This window comes from Phyllobates terribilis, unplaced genomic scaffold, assembly GCF_046119375.1.
Source record: "Phyllobates terribilis strain yellow unplaced genomic scaffold, ASM4611937v1 Scaffold_13__5_contigs__length_258822181, whole genome shotgun sequence".
Classification (NCBI taxonomy): domain Eukaryota; kingdom Metazoa; phylum Chordata; class Amphibia; order Anura; family Dendrobatidae; genus Phyllobates; species Phyllobates terribilis.
In genome coordinates, this window is record NW_027362773.1 from 159,830,331 (window position 1) to 159,843,700 (window position 13,370).

The window sequence follows — 13,370 nt, forward strand, 5'->3', positions numbered from 1 at the left end:
AGCCTCTCTCGGGTATCTATCCTCCATGTTACTTATGGTCGATGCTTCCTAACAAATAGAAAGTTCTTTATCTCCCATCCGGACGACGTCTTGTCAAGGACCCGTTGGCGATGGTCTGATCCCCGGTGATCAGCGGTTATTCCTTCCTGTGTCTCTATAACCTTCTATTGGTCTGTGACTTGTTTTCGGGCTTTCATCTTGACGAGATCTTGGAGTCTTGATGCGATTTGTACATCTTGGCGAGATTTCCCCATAGATTGTGTAAAGGAACCGTTGCTGTAAGGGAACTCTGCTTGGAATGGCCACACAACATCATGTAATTTCCTGCCGTATGGGTGGATGCTACAGCTGTAGCGCCGTCGGTGGGGGCAGGGATCCATTATGTAGGTCAGAGGAAGCTAAGCTGTACAATATTATCCAATCCATATTCAGATGGAGCAGTATATGATCACTGCAGGCCGATATATTGGCCCGGGAAATGCAAGCGTTGCATCCGATTATCGCAAGTCCTGCAGCAGAACAGTAATATCCGGGCCAGGTACTGCGTGCACACTGACACTGCTGCATCGCAATGCTGTGCCTGGTCTACAGCGCCGTCACCTCTTCTTTGTTAGAGACCCAGGAGCTGCTGGTTTTGCAAAAAGAAGGAAGCGCTAATCCCTATAGGGATATAGGATGGGCAGTAAAAAAAAAAATAGCTCCGGATTTCCTGCACGTTTCACGCTTTACTTTGTAGAAGGGGAAAAAACAGGTGGTGAAATCTGCGTTTTCATCTTTGCAAATTTGCAGCTTCGGTCAATTTCCGCTGCAAGTTTTCTCTTCAGCGTGTGGATGAGATTTCTTGAAATAGAATCAGCAATAATGGAAAATCTGCTGCCGATCCTCCATTCCTAAAAGTATCTGGCAAAATCAGCGCTAAGCCAGATCCTGTTGTCTTTATTAACATGGATGACGCCTGCTAAATAATTATCCACTGGCTGCAGTGCGGACGCGGCGCCTGCACAGATTATTTACCCTTATGTGGACAGAAGAATCAGTCTTGCTCTGTGCAGGCGCCCGTCTCCTTCTAATTTCAGGGGTCCTTATCCTAAAACATCAATGACCATATCAGCGATAAAGCTAATGACTATGGGGGTGGGGTGAAGACTGGTGCGTGTGCTGCACAAAATTGATTCCCCCGTCCACAATGGCACGTTGCTCATGCGCTGGTTACTACTGTAGTGAGGGGGTCAATAACTAACGGTTTAGAAAGACCTTTCCAAAACTAAAATATGATCTGTCAGGTTGGAAAAATTTCTGCTGTGATCAGTGGTTGGCTCAAACTGATCTTGGTGAATCAGGCCCATAGTGACCCGGCGCATGCGCAGTGTCTTTTTCACTTTTATGAATGCAGTACTACATTGTGTTCAGGTTCCCATCTAACTTTTTGGGAATCATTACTCTGAATCTGTGATAAAGCGGATGACATTGGAAGTTTGAGGCGCGTGCAAGTGCAGCATGAAGGACACTGCGAAAAAGATTCTGTGCAAGCGGAGCATGAACGACACTGCAAAAAAGACTCGGTGCATGTGCAGCACGAAGGATACTGCAAAAAAGGCTCGGTGCATGTGCCGCACGAAGGATACTGCAAAAAAGGCTCGGTGCATGTGCCGCACGAAGGACACTGCAAAAAAGGCTCGGTGCATGTGCCGCACGAAGGACACTGCATAAAAGGCTCGGTGCATGTGCAGCACGAAGGATACTGCAAAAAAGGCTCGGTGCATTTGCCGTACGAAGGACACTGCAAAAAAGGTTCAGTGCATGTGCCGCACGAAGGACACTGCAAAAAAGGTTCAGTGCATGTGCCGCACGAAGGACACTGCAAAAAAGGTTCAGTGCATGTGCCGCACGAAGGACACTGCAAAAAAGGCTCGGTGCATGTGCCGCACGAAGGACACTGCATAAAAGGCTCGGTGCATGTGCAGCACGAAGGACACTGCAAAAAAGGCTCGGTGCATGTGCCGTACGAAGGACACTGCAAAAAAGTTTCAGTGCATGTGCCGCACGAAGGACACTGCAAAAAAGGCTCGGTGCATGTGCCGCACGAAGGACACTGCAAAAAAGGCTCGGTGCATGTGCAGCACGAAGGACACTGCATAAAAGGCTCCGTGCATGTGCAGCACGAAGGACACTGCATAAAAGGCTCCGTGCATGTGCAGCACGAAGGACACTGCATAAAAGGCTCCGTGCATGTGCAGCCCGAAGGACACTGCATAAAAGGCTCCGTGCATGTGCAGCACGAAGGACACTGCATAAAAGGCTCCGTGCATGTGCAGCACGAAGGACACTGCATAAAAGGCTCCGTGCATGTGCAGCACGAAGGACACTGCATAAAAGGCTCCGTGCATGTGCAGCACGAAGGACACTGCAAAAAAGACTCAGTACATGCGCAGCATGAAGGACACTTCGAAAAAGGCTCCATGCAATTGCTGGATACTGCTCTAGTTTGGATTGATAAATATAAGTTTAAAAAGGATATTTGCATGTCATTGTGGGAAGAGTTTATAGGGGTAACATGCAATGACAGGTTTCGAGGTTTGGCGGATACGGCATGTGGTAGCTGTGCCCGAGTGATGGCCGTTTTACATCCCTCTCTTCCTCCGTCAACTCTTTCAACCATTTACATCGCAGTTGGTGAAGTGTTTGGGTCGTCTTCTACTTCTTGTCTGACTGGGTGGCATCTTCCCCCCTTGTCCTGTCTGCAATAGATGAAAGCTACATATATGAAGAAATCGCAGCTCCGAATTGACCAGTGGCCCTTACCCCGTCCTATATAGCCGCCATGTCTATCCAGGTCCTCATGGTCTCATCCATCAGATTGCAGTGGAGAAATAAAACTCCGGATGTTTCTACAATTCCGGCCGTTTCGTAGCTCAGAATAGATTCTTCCCAGAATCCGTGACGTTAATGTAAAACCTGAGTAATTGACTCAGTCCGTCCTTTGCATACCGCCGACGGCTTTGGATGTCGTTTCCATAACTGCCCGTGATCTGTTTGCATTTTGGTGATCGCCCGCAGGGGTTACCTCTTGTCCAGCTGTTCTGCTTTCTGTCCCGGATTCTCGCTCTCCCCGGTCTCTCGCTCCTCGCGGGTCTGGTGCGGCTCTCGGCCGTTCTTCATAGTCTCCTCATTGTTTCTGGTGAAATATGCTTTTATGTGATGGAACAATGGAGTCTATAGAGGATCCCATTTATGGAGATCCCATTAATCGGTCAATATGACATATCTTAATTAAAGGGGAACTTCAATATCGGATTGCATTTGGATTTCGCCTGCATTTATTTCCCTTTGCTAAAGATAAGGTTTGTCAGCACCTCTTAAAATAAATGTACAGATGCAAATCTGCTGCTGTAACTGCGATGCAAAAGCAAAAATAGACACATGATGTAACAGCACCCTGCGGGCGGGCGGGCGGTACGGTGCAAGTAGTCATGTAATATTTGTATTATTTTATATTGCATCGTTGCTACATGATTGCTTCTTGGTGCACATTTTGATCAAATTGTATGAGCCCATCTGCCATATCTGCAAATTCCATAGGTATGTTTATAAAGCGGTAATGCAACAGTAAAGTCTTTGCACATTTAGCTCCGGTCCGTTGTTGCTGCTTCTTTTCGTTTGCTTTTGCATTTGCACATTATGAATTTGCAAATTTGACATATGGGCTCACACAGTTTGATCAAAATGTGCGATAGGAAACTTTAAATGTATTTCTATGTATAACAGTAATGCAATGTAAAATAATTATTTTGAGCCCATCTTGGCGCCCTCATGGTGCTGCATCTTTTTTGTGAGTTATTTTTACTTCCTGCTGAGAAAATTACTATAAAAAGGACTCGTAAAAAGTTTTACCGCATTCAAGTAACAACATATAGTGTTTGTCGTCCTACCGGTTTTACGACCAGTTTTTTTTCCTTGGACACAACACGGATATTTCTCACGGTTTTTGTTTTTTCACTATTTTAGTGACATTTCCCTGTTTGGTTGATGGTGGAGGGTGGCGAGGCGTGACGGCCGTGTGTTCATAGTTTTCAGATTCTGTATAAAGGGTTAAAAAAAAACACCCAAGCGGCCCCTTCTGGAATTCTCAGTTGTCGGACATCGGTGGCTTTGGCGCCTGGAATGTTTGGCTTTTTTTTGCAGGAGTTCTACTTTAAATGGTCACTGACATTCCAACAAACTTCACATTACAAGCAAATATAATAAACCTTGTAAGATATCTTACTTATCAGAGAAATCTGCGTCTTTCTCCACTTATGAGTCACGTCTTCTCCCTTCCTGATCTCTTCAATCTGAAAAACTGCTAAAATCTATCTTGCTCAAAGGAAGATCTACTGTTTACTCACTGAGAGATCAGATTACAGCCAGTATATGGAGATGTGGGGAAGAGAGACGCACAAACCATGCTGCTTCTTTCCAGTAAGTGTTTTATCTCATCTAAAGCTGGATTCAGAACAACATAGCGCAGTACTGCTGTATTATTTTCCTGCTGCTTTCTAGTAAGCACCTCAGAGCTGGATTCAAAGCTACATTGCTCCTTACTGATGTATAATGTCCTCTATACTACTGCTTTCTAGTAAGCTTTTATCTCACACAAAGCTGAATTCAAAGCAAGATTGCTCAGTACTGCTGTATGTTTTCCATGCTGCTGCTACTTACTAGTGAGTGTTTTGTCACAACTTTGAGCTATCCTGCTTCGTACTGCTGCAATATCTCATCTCTGTTGGTATTGCTTTCTAGGAAGTGTTTCTCTCACATCAGATCTGGATTCACAGCTGCGCTGCTCACTCCTGCTTTATAATGCTTCCCAGTAGTTGTCTACCTCACGTCAGAGCAGGATTCACATCTACACCGCTGAGTACCTCTCTATATTGTCCTCCAAGCTGGATGTGCTGTATAGAGACGGGAGCAGGAATCCCTCATGTCTGTGTTGTGTTCTATATGGTAGATGCCATACTAGTCAGTCTCTTCTAACTAGGTCAGAGATGACTGAAAATAATTGGAGATAATGCATAACTGGTGAAAATACCGGATAATGGCCATAAATTGTGTTATTCCTCATGTGGGCTCTTCCGTCATACATTGCACTGCCACCGCAGATGCCAGGGTAATATCAATATTATTATGGCGAGTGTGAAGCATGCAAACACCTTTATGTTGGCTTTGCTGTTGCTCCACAATGTTATGACTGAAGACCGCAGGAATGGGCTGCGCTGTGCGGTTAGATACCCATTTGGTTTGCGGAGATCGTGCGAATTTGTAATATTTTCTATTATTACAGTTTATGAAGCTTTTTACAAACAGAATTACTCGCACTTCGTTTTATTACCCAGTGGAAACTGAATATGTCGCTGAGCCAAGAAGCGAGGGGGGAGAGCTGCGAACGCCGTCCTGCTTCTCTCTACCACTTGGCATTGACCAGGGCAGCAGAAAATTTTTGGAATTCCCATTGATCATGAGCCGGGGAAGATTTTGCCATTGCCAAGCTATGAAGTTTTGCATCGCTGGGAATGTAATTCATATCTGACTTTTGATTATAAAATTGAAAAAAACACCATGTCCAACTCCCATGTCAATAATTATTACATGCCACTGATTTATAGAGTTGGCCTCCATGAACACTAGATATGGTGTATTTTTTTAAAATTTTTGGATAGCCGGATCTGCAGGAAGAACCACCTGTGGAGATGCGGTGCAGTCTGGTCATTCTTGCTGCCGCCCTCCTGACAATGGGGGGTTGTTCTTGGGGCATATAAACATCATTGAGGGGGATCTTGCGCTCAAAAACGAGCTCTACAAATCCAAGTGGAAGGCGGCCATACACCAATGATGTTTGGGGCAGGTGCACACCGAAGGCAAAATGCCAAATGGAGGATAATATTTTCCAACTCTTATCCATGCGATGTAAAATGTTTCCGCTCAGAAATTAACCTGCCGTGCAGCATCCGTTGCAAATTTGTTTTGCAATTTTTTTTTTTTTTTTTACTAATCTTCTCTATCAAAGTTAGTTGGAAAGTCCAAATCTGCCGCAGGTTTTAGATGCAAAGACTTTTATTTTTTTTTTGCAATTCGGATTCAGAAGGAAAATCCTCCTTAGATCTTAAAATCCCAAATTTGTGCGGATTTGTTTTACGGATTGTTGGTGGGAATTGCTGCAGAAAATGGATGATGGGAGTCGTAGCAGGCAGTAATGTTACCAAAACACTCCTTGCATTGAAACTTTAGAGGAGAGGCTTCCGGCGCCATATTGTTTCCCCGTCAGCTGACTTCTTCCCCTGTCGGATATAACTTGACCTGGAGACGTGAATGGTGGCGATCTCGCTTGTAGGCAGGAGACATTGTTGGATCATTCGAAAACATCTTGTGTTGGTTCTTAAAGGGGTGTCTAATGTTCCTCTGTCCTCCATCTCTATGGTTTCCGGGGGTCGGTGCTCATATAATGATTGACAGTAAAGACTAATCTGAACTCTCCCCGTGTTGCTGTATGAGCAGCTTTGGAGGAGCACAGATGCATTGAAGCTTCCAATGCAGCAATCCGTCCAGCTCCAGAGCAGCGCTCGCAATCGCATGTTGATTGCCTAGGAGACCGGCCACTCTGATAAGACAGCAGAGGTGGCCATTAACCGAGGCAATGAGCAGTAAATTATAAAATTACGGAACCCTTCATTCTTGAGATTACAACCACTTTGGAATTTTAACCATTTTAAGACAACCCCTTTAAGCAGAACCCAGGCTGCCATAACCAGCATCCTGTACTCTGCGGACAGTCAGGCATCCACAGGGAGAGGAGTGTTTTCGGGTCAGGCTCCTGCCTCGTACTTGATCTGCTATCAGGACTGGAGATGTCAGAGGAAATCTCCAGATCCACCTGTAAAACTTTAGGAAAACTTTAATAAAGTTTTTCATTCTTCTGTACCACAACTCAGTTCGCAACTTTTGCAAATAATTTTACGTGCCTTGACCTTGTAATAATCTTGCTCTGTTTTGGATTTTTTATTTTTTTTTCCCCACCAGATTTCTATAAATGGCAATTTCTTTTACATGTCCCCATATCAGGGCAGCAGCGGATACTGATCGTTATGTCATGGCTCAAGTATTCTCTCACTTAGTTGGAAAAGGGTGAAGATTAAAATATCAGCCAATTCCCCCCAAACCGCTGACATGTAAAAATGTTTCTTACTTTGAAAGGTTGATGCTGCGGAAAACTATGCAAAAAATCTGCATATGAATCTACTATTAAGGAATGGTTCACGCGGGATGGAACTTTCCCGTGCAAAATCTGCAAACGTTACGCGGTTTTGGCTGCAGATTCACAACAGATTTTACCCTGCTGTGTTCAACAGAATTGGATATTTGCACCTCCGCTCAGAGGGGTCTTCTATTGGCTTATACCCCTCACGCTAATAAAATATATGCACACTTGGCCAGGCCCAGCGTCCATGTATATGAGGCAGGCAGGGGTAATATCTAACAGATATAGTAGATATCTAAGTGTATGGACACTTTTTTTTTCCGACCATCACGGATAGTTTCATTAGGATCCTGGTAGGCACAGAAGCAAGTGTAATACCAGGTTCTCACCTGTAGATGTCGCCAGTGCTTTCCATGGCAGTTTTGTGCCTTGCAGCTGAGCAAAATCCATGTCCACAGGAGATCACTGCACAGCCGCGCCGTGGACTATTTACTGTGCATTTACTTTATCGGCTGCAAGAACCCCGAAGTACGAGTTACGTCTTAAAGGAATCATAACTTTTGGCACTTGGGCCTTGTCGTTTCTCACTTGGACCTCTGCTCTTCTCTATCGGAGTCTTGTTGAGGTCCACGCCCACTTGGCTAAAAAGACTGGATTAATATACAAAGAACAGCAGGCCATATCTCAAGAAGTTAGAGGTGCATGAACAAAAGAAAAAACATCGTCGGATTCAGTAGAACAGCGACATTTACACCAGATGAAAAATGATGACATATTTATGGCGGATGACAGGTCGTCTTTAAGTCTGGTTTCATTTACTTTCTGAACAAGTTTTGAGTCTATAAATGAGCATCTTCTGCTCGTACCTGTGCATTACATTGACAGCCCATTCATTTAAATAAAAAATGGTGTAATACTTCTTTCCACCTGCGGGGGTGCTGTAGTAGAATTAAACACTTATGAAGAGTTTCTCACTATATTATAGCTGTTTTCTGGGACCACCTGTGTTCTGCTTATTGTCGGTGACCACAATGAATTGTCAGGAGAAGAAAAACTCCTTTATGGCATAATCTAAGCGGAGCTGCAGTTGCGGTTTTGCCACATTTGGTGCTGGCGTAGAGGGAAATGAATACCTCTCTTATATTCCGTACACAACTCCGTCAATGGCAATTATTGTATTGTACGAACGGTTTTGGCAGAGGCCGCTCTTCATTTTAATATTCAGTCACAAAAAACAATACCGACATAATGGTCTTTTGTTGTCAGCGCCCTAATGAAGGAGCGAAATCCAAGAACGAAAAGATCTGAAGACTGGGAAATAAAGAAGATGACCTTGCGTATTACATCTTTCTTATTGTGCTATTTTGGGGCTGAGTCGAGTGTAATACGCTCTGGACACAATCTGTATTTTCATCCTAAAGAGAACCTATCACCCGGTCAAAAGTGGCCATTTTTTATTTTATTCCTGCTGCTCCTCCTGAGTTTTACATTTTTTTTTTTTTTTTTTTTTTAAATCCGCCATGCGGTTCCGGAGATATGGGTCTTTTTTTGGCTCTTGGGATCCTCGGGGGCGTGTTTTTTTCCCTTTTTAAATCCGCCATGCGGTTCCGGAGATATGGGTCTTTTTTTGGCTCTCGGGATCCTCGGGGGCGTGTTTTTTTCCCTTTTTAAATCCGCCATGCGGTTCCGGAGATATGGGTCTTTTTTTTTGGCTCTCGGGATCCTCGGGGGCGTGTCTTTAGGCTGCTTTGCATAATTACCCTGTGAGCCACGCCCCCTTGTAAAGACTCTAGCTCTAAATGAAAAGGCCAAGATGTCTGCAACCATATGGGAAAAAAGACACAAACTCGGGAACATCGAGAATAAAATAAGAGCAAAAACTGCCCCGTGGTGACGGGTCCTCTTTAAAGAGGTTCTTCACTTTGGAAAATAGTTACTAATTAGAAGTGTCTGAAAGGGTTTTTCCATCCCACCATTGGGGGAATTCTAGAATAATAAAATACTTACTTTTTTCTTTTTTAAACCGAGTTGCTCCAACACATTTCGCTCTAGTGTTCTCCATCAGAACAGGAAGTTTGATGTTTCGTCCGTCAGTCACCTGAGGTCTGTGATTGGCTGCAGCTGTCACGTGACTAGATGGGCATTGAATGATGTCCCTTTTTCGGTCACCTGACCCCAGCAGCCAATCACAGACTTCAGAAGTCAAATGACTAAAAGATGGGATGTTCTCCCTTCCTGTCCTGCCAGAGACAACCAGATTGGTTTTTTGCCAGAGTGATCGAGGATACAGCCTAGGAGTGTTGCTGTTTTTTTTTTTTGTTGTTCTTTTAAACAATTCCTGTCTTCTAGAAACAAATATAAAACATAGGTAGGTAGACAACCCCATTTAAAATTAGGAAGTGTCTTAACATTGGCATCAAATATAGGCTGCAAACTTAAGAAACCTGGCAATAAGTGCTCAACTTCCCAGCAGCACCGCCGCAGGACAGATGGAGAATTACAGTGTCCATTGGCATCATTAATAGAGCTAATGCTCCAGGGGTGGACACAGGCAGGAGGGGGGCCCTTTATAGTCCCATAGTTCCTCATAATACCCCCAGCTGTAACAGAAGCTGCTGTGGGGGCAGTCGTGGCCCCCTGATATATTGCAGCCCCTGTGGCAGCAATGAATTGTTTTGTGGGTGTGATGGTCAGAGATGTCAGCGAGTCTTCTCTCCCGCGTCTCTCGCTGTCTCTGGGCTCATGGGCGACGGCGCAGTAAATCCGAGCACTTAGTGACATTCTCAGGCGCAGGGGATGGTGCAGTGAGGGGCCGGTGTGATTGGTGGAGGCCGAGGGGGCGACGGCGACCCTGCAAGAGAACGGCTTAAACACACTGTGCTGCTAATCTCCTTATAGTCTTCAGCAGCTGACTGGAGCCCCTCATCCACCGCAGCTGTCCGCCCCACAGCAGTGAGATACAGCTATTATCTATCTATCTATCATCTATCTATTATCTATCATCTATCTATTATCATCTATCTATCATCTATCTATCTATCATCTATCTGTCTTCTATCTATTATCTATCATCTATCTATCATCTATCTATTATCATCTATCTGTCTTCTATCTATTATCTATCTATCATCTATCTATTATCTATCATCTATCTATCTATTATCTATCTATTATCTATCATCTATTATCCATCTATTATCTATCTATTATCTATCATCTATTTATCTATTATCTATCATCTATCTATTATCTATCATCTATCTATTATCTATCATCTATCTATTATCTCTCTATCATCTATCTATCATCTATCTATCATCTATCTATCATCTATCTATTATCTCTCTATCATCTATCTATCATCTATCTATTATCTATCTATTATCTATCATCTATCTATCATTCATCTATCTATTATCTATCATTCATCTATCTATTATCTATCATCTATCCATTATCTATCATCTATCTATCATCTATCTATTATCTATTATCTGTTATCTTATTTATCTGACATCTATTATCTATCTATTATCTATCATCTATCCATTATCTATCCATTATCTATGTATTATCTATCCATTATCTATCATCTATCCATTATCTATCATCTATCTATTATCTATCTATCATCTATCTATTATCTATCATCTATCCATTATCTATTATCTATCTATCATCTATCTATTATCTATCATCTATCTATCATCTATCTATTATCTATCATCTCTCTATCTATTATCTATCATCTATCTATTATCTATCATCTCTCTATTATCTATTATCTATCTATTATCTATCTATCATCTATTATCTATCTATCATCTATTATCTATCTGTCATCTATCTATCATCTATCTATTATCTATCTATCATCTATCTATTATCTATCTATTATCTATCTATCATCTATCTATTATCTATCTATTATCTGTTATCTTATTTATCTGACATCTATCATCTATCTATTATCTATCTATCATCTATCTATTATCTATCCCTCTATCTATCATCTATCTATCATCTATTATCTATCTATTATCTATCTATTATCTATCATCTATCTATTATATATTATCTATCTATCATCTATTATCTATCTATTATCTATCTATTATCTATCTATTATCTATCTATTATCTATCTATTATCTATCTATCATCTATTATCTATCTATCTATCATCTATTATCTATTATCTATCTATTATCTATCTGTTATCTATTATCTATCATCTATCTATTATCTATTATCTATCTATCATCTATCATCTATCTATTATCTATCTATCATCTATCATCTCTCTATCTATTATCTATCTATTATCTATCTATTATCTATCTATTATCTATCTATTATCTATCTGTCATCTATCTGTCATCTATCTATTATCTATTATCTATCTTTCTGTCATCTATCTATCATCTATCTATCATCTATCTATTATCTATCTATTATCTATCATCTATCTATCATCTATCTATTATCTATCTATTATCTATCTATCTGTCATCTATCTATTATCTATCTTTCTGTCATCTATCTATTATCTCTCTATCTATTATCTATCTATCTATTATCTATCATCTATCTATTTATTATCTATTATCTATTATCTATCTATCATCTATCTATTATCTATCTATTATCTATCTATTATCTATCTATCTGTCATCTATCTATTATCTATCTGTCATCTATCTATTATCTATCTATTATCTATCTATTATCTATCTATCTGTCATCTATCTATTATCTATCTGTCATCTATCTATTATCTATCCCTCTATCTATCATCTATCTATCTATTATCTATCTATCTGTCATCTATCTATTATCTATCTGTCATCTATCTATTATCTATCTGTCATCTATCTATTATCTATCTTTCTGTCATCTATCTATTATCTATCTCATATCTATATATCCATTGCATTTCTATTTGTCTTTCACACCTACATATCACATTTCTTCTTTCTCTGATTTTCTCTCTGTTCCTTTCTCTTTTTCTTTCTCTCAATTTCTTTCTTTCCTTTCTTTCTCTTTCTTTCTTGTTGTTTTTCTGTTTCTTTCTTTCTCTCTTTTTTTTCTTTCTTTTTTTCTTTCTTTTTCTTCTTTCTTTCTCTCTTTCTTTCTTATTCTTTCTCTTTTCCCTCCTTCCCCTCCTTCCCTTCCTCAGCTTTCTGTGACACATTCCTGCTTTCTTCCACTCCATGCCCCCTTCCAATGTTTTGTCTCCCATTATCTGTTTCTCCGTTGCCCCTGCCATACCCCCGATTATCTGGGAGAGGAGGCTGCTCTTTTATGGCGGTCCCTTCCCTCTCTATCGGGGCCTACAGATGGACGACTCTGCCCGTGACTCCCTCTTTATCTTGGGGTGTGTGAGGCGACTGTCCGGGGGCTTCGTAGGTTCTGGTGGGTCTGGGGTTGCTCTTCCCAGATGTTTCTGAGTTGTAGATTTGTGTAGATGATGTTTTGCTGATCTCAGCCATAGAAGTAATCACGCTGTATATGTAATAAAGCAGAAAGTGTTTCTCTGCCTCCTAACACCATGTTGTATTAAGTACTAAAATCCTGACATAATTTCCTCATATACAACATATCTTTATTGCGGTCGGAGCTCTGTTTTTTTTTCATCTGAGGCTCCAGGTCCTCTACATAGACGCTGTGCTGAATCATGATCGCCTTACTACCTGAAGCCACCACTAGAGGGAGCTCCCTGCATACTGTTTATACACTGAGCTCAGTATCTGCGCAAGATGCAGACTTGGCTCCCTCTAGTGGCAGCTGTAGGTAACTAGGGGATAATAAGGGTCAAGTTTGGATGTTTTTAATTTTTTTTTTCCCAAACAGATCCAGTAAAAAATCCATACGTTTCAATGGGGCTTTAACAGAACCCAATATAGTCAATGCAGTCTGTCGGGTGCCAGTCATGTGCTGGTGGCAGTAAGTGATGACCATCATTCAGTTTGTGCACATCCGGCGCCATCTGTACCTACGCAGCCGCCTCCGCTCACCCCGGCGATGCCCAGCGAGCTCCGCGCTTACAAAGCGTTTTCTTCAGGAAATAGCAGATTCACCCTTGGACTTTGTTTCACCTTTTGTTCATAGTAGATACCTTCTGCTGAAGACGTTTTATG